A 4561-nucleotide genomic window follows, 5' to 3' on the forward strand; every position below is an offset into this window, starting at 1 on the left:
AAACCAGCTGTTCCATCTCCACTTTCCTGCTGTGCCCTGAAAATAAAACATGGATTACAGAGGGCATACAATAATGCATGTCGAAAAATAACAACTTTGTTTAGTCATTTGAAATGCATTACATACATTGCAATTGTATGTTGCTGGAGCATTGCAACATATTGCTCCTCCCAGCACAGAGCAGGTTTTTGCCTCTCAAGGGTGACACTGACATTCCTGCCCCAATCCCTAATGGTGTCCAGTGTTGTTCCTACAACATAACAACACTGACATTCCTGCCCCAATCCCTAATGGTGTCCAGTGTTGTTCCTACAACATAACAACACTGACATTCCTGCCCCAATCCCTAATGGTGTCCAGTGTTGTTCCTACAACATAACAACACTGACATTCCTGCCCCAATCCCTAATGGTGTCCAGTGTTGTTCCTAAAACATAACAACACTGACATTCCTGCCCCAATCCCTAATGGTGTCCAGTGTTGTTCCTACAACATAACAACACTGACATTCCTGCCCCAATCCCTAATGGTGTCCAGTGTTGTTCCTACAACATAACAACACTGACATTCCTGCCCCAATCCCTAATGGTGTCCAGTGTTGTTCCTACAACATAACAACACTGACATTCCTGCCCCAATCCCTAATGTTGTCCAGTGTTGTTCCTACAACATAACAACACTGACATTCCTGCCCCAATCCCTGATGGTGTCCAGTGTTGTTCCTACAACATAACAACACTGACATTCCTGCCCCAATCCCTGATGGTGTCCAGTGTTGTTCCTACAACATAACAACACTGACATTCCTGCCCCAATCCCTAATGGTGTCCAGTGTTATTCCTACAACATAACAACACTGACATTCCTGCCCCAATCCCTAATGGTGTCCAGTGTTGTTCCTACAACATAACAACACTGACATTCCTGCCCCAATCCCTAATGGTGTCCAGTGTTGTTCCCACAACATAACAACACTGATATTCCTGCCCCAATCCCTAATGGTGTCCAGTGTTGTTCCTACAACATAACAACACTGACATTCCTGCCCCAATCCATAATGGTGTCCAGTGTTGTTCCTACAACATAACAACACTGACATTCCTGCCCCAATCCCTAATGGTGTCCAGTGTTGTTCCCACAACATAACAACACTGACATTCCTGCCCCAATCCCTAATGGTGTCCAGTGTTGTTCCTACAACATAACAACACTGACATTCCTGCCCCAATCCCTAATGGTGTCCAGTGTTGTTCCTACAACATAACAACACTGACATTCCTGCCCCAATCCCTAATGGTGTCCAGTGTTGTTCCTACAACACAACAACACTGACATTCCTGCCCCAATCCCTAATGGTGTCCAGTGTTGTTCCTACAACATAACAACACTGACATTCCTGCCCCAATCCCTAATGGTGTCCAGTGTTGTTCCTACAACATAACAACACTGACATTCCTGCCCCAATCCCTAATGTTGTCCAGTGTTGTTCCTAAAACATAACAACAGTGACAGATGTGACAACATTTCTAATCAATACTGAAATTCTATGCTTAGTTTATTGATACAATGGTTTACCTGGAAGAGACTGTGCAATTTATTCAATTTCCCTGTTTGCCTCTGTTGCAACTTCTGTTGCTGGGGAAACCCTCTATGGCAGAGAGTCCACTACATCAAAACAACAGGAAATGTTAGGAACATCACTAGAGTCAACCAGCATCAAGTAAATGAATAACAATTCCAAGTGTACTAACGTAGCCTCTGGCGTTTTCCCATGGTGGAGAAGTGCATCAGTCAGGAGGTCAATAAGATGGGACGGCCTCATTTCTTTGGTGACCTTCCCAAAGCGCCTCAGATACGACCACAGCCTCTCCATCTGCTCCCCATCTGCCAGTCCAGCACCTTCCACATATCGGGTGTTGAATTTCATCTACAAATATAAAATCATGTCATACCATGGTAAAAGGGTTATTTGGTTAAACCTTATAAAATATGAATATATACCTACTGATAATATTAATGATCCTGTTCAAGTACCTGACATGGCAAGTCATGTCCATCAGCATGGAAAACTGGAACAACCAATCTGTTCCCATGATTCAATTCAGGAAAGTTTCTCTAAAAGGATATAGACAAAATGTTCATGTTAAAACTATTGTTGGAGAAACTGCTTTTCAAATGTTAAAGTAAATGAGATCTTGAATAAAAAGGTTCATTACTTGCACATGTAGCTGCATCTGGAATCAATGTCCTCCATGAAGATGAGGTTGATGTTCTGGCCTCTCATCCCCTCCTTCATCTCTCAGCAGGTTCACTGCATCTGGCATCAATGTCCTCCATGAAGATGAGGTTGATGTTCTGGCCTCTCATCCCCTCCTTCATCTCTCAGCAGGTTCACTGCATCTGGCATCAATGTCCTCCATGAAGATGAGGTTGATGTTCTGGCCTCTCATCCCCTCCATCATCTCTCAGCAGGTTCACTGCATCTGGCATCAATGTCCTCCATGAAGATGAGGTTGATGTTCTGGCCTCTCATCCCCTCCATCATCTCTCAGCAGGTTCACTGCATCTGGCATCAATGTCCTCCATGAAGATGAGGTTGATGTTCTGGCCTCTCATCCTCTCCTTCATCTCTCAGCAGGTTCACTGCATTTGACAAACTACAGAAGAAGTACATCATTATGTGCACTAAATAACTAACTACAATTTACTAAATTAACTAAATTAATCAACACTGAAATAAAATACTGAAAAAGAAACTGAAAAAAACTCCTTATTACTGCATCCCACCTTTCACCCTTTTTCATGTTCAGGAAGTGAAGCGGGTGGTCATGCTGGCAGGAAACCCCAACACGCCTGTCTCCTACAATTTCCTTGTTTTGGGTTTGGACCTGATGGCATTGCCTGCTTGAAATCCATGGCAACCCTAAAATATCTATAATAATATAAAGTACAATACAAGCATTATGTACTGAAATGCTTCCTTGCAGGTTAACCTCTTGACAATGCAACAACAATAGAACAAGTCAGTAGCTAAGTTAATAAAAAGAGTACTACAATAGTAATAAACCCTTCATTCACCAGTACCCTGAACATAGCTGGGTGTTTCTGGGATAGAGGGTTCATATAAAAGTCAGTAATACAATAGTAATAAAGCCTTCATTCATCAGTACCCTGAACATAGCTGGGTGTTTCTGGGATAGAGGGTTGATATAAAAGTCAGTACTACAATAGTAATAAACCCTTCATTCATCAGTATCCTGAACATAGCTGGGTGTTTCTGGGATAGAGGGCTGATATAAAAGTCTATATATTAAAGTAATAAAAGTCTATATATTCAGCAATACAGTAAAATTCTGAGACACAATCACTTCCTATTGGTCAGCTGCAGGGAACCGCCCACGTCTCTGAGACACAATCACTTCCTATTGGTCAGCCGCAGGGAACCGCCCACGTCTCAGGAGATATGTATTTTAGGCATAAGTAAAACTGCCTAGTCCTTGGAGAATCTGGCCCAAAAAGACAGACCATCTGTTTATCTGTAATGTACTTATCCTCATACAGTTTATCTCCTGGATTAATCTTTGTGTTTTCCGGTTGTGTTGAGTGGGACAATGGAACATAGTGTTTAACATGATCCTATTGTCTATTGGCTTCAAGAAGATATTCACTTTATCCATTACAACAATCTGAGCCCCCTTATCTGCTGGTTTAATCACTATATTTCTAGAGCTTGATTTTTAACCATTTGTAAGGTTAAGCTGATAAAAAAGGTCTGGTTCTGAATTGTGAAAAGGAAGCCACATCCCTACGTATCAGAGTCTGTATAGTTTCTGACTTCAACTGAGGTTCCCAATGTGAGGGGTTTGGAAATAGTATCTGAGGAAAATCTGTTTCATATTCACAATGATCTGATAACTTCAATCTTCTATGATAGACGTGTAGATCCCCTCCGGAGCTCCTCCCAGTCCACCTGTTTAGGAGTTGGTATGAAAGTCAGTCCACCTGTTTAGGAGTTGGTATGAAAGTCAGTCCACCTGTTTAGGAGTTGGTATGAAAGTCAGTCCACCTGTTTAGGAGTTGGTATGAAAGTCAGTCCACCTGTTTAGGAGTTGGTATGAAAGTCAGTCCACCTGTTTAAGAGTTGGTATGAAAGTCAGTCCACCTGTTTAGGAGTTGGTATGAAAGTCAGTCCACCTGTTTAGGAGTTGGTATGGAAGTCAGTCCACCTGTTTAGGAGTTGGTATAAAAGTCAGTCCACCTGTTTAGGAGTTGGTATGAAAGTCAGTCCACCAGTTTAGGAGTTGGTATGAAAGTCAGTCCACCTGTTTAGGAGTTGGTATGAAAGTCAGTCCACCTGTTTAGGAGTTGGTATGAAAGTCCACCTGTTCAGGAGTTGGTATGAAAGTCAGTCCACCTGTTTAGGAGTTGGTATGAAAGTCAGTCCACCTGTTTAGGAGTTGGTATGAAAGTCCACCTGTTCAGGAGTTGGTATGAAAGTCAGTCCACCTGTTTAGGAGTTGGTATGAAAGTCAGTCCACCTGTTTAGGAGTTGGTATGAAAG

The 4561-nt window shown here is 42.3% G+C and overlaps 1 long non-coding RNA gene across 1 annotated transcript; it reads right to left on the bottom strand.

Moving 5' to 3' along the window:
• Positions 1-1478: 1478 nt before the first annotated feature.
• Positions 1479-2115, bottom strand: LOC106600340 (uncharacterized). Its single transcript, XR_001327781.2, has 3 exons — positions 2035-2115; positions 1752-1927; positions 1479-1665 (listed from the first exon to the last, which is right to left on the bottom strand). It is a non-coding gene; the product is annotated as an uncharacterized lncRNA (long non-coding RNA).
• Positions 2116-4561: the final 2446 nt, after the last annotated feature.

This window comes from Salmo salar, unplaced genomic scaffold (assembly GCF_905237065.1).
Source record: "Salmo salar unplaced genomic scaffold, Ssal_v3.1, whole genome shotgun sequence".
NCBI classification, from domain to species: Eukaryota; Metazoa; Chordata; class Actinopteri; order Salmoniformes; family Salmonidae; genus Salmo; species Salmo salar.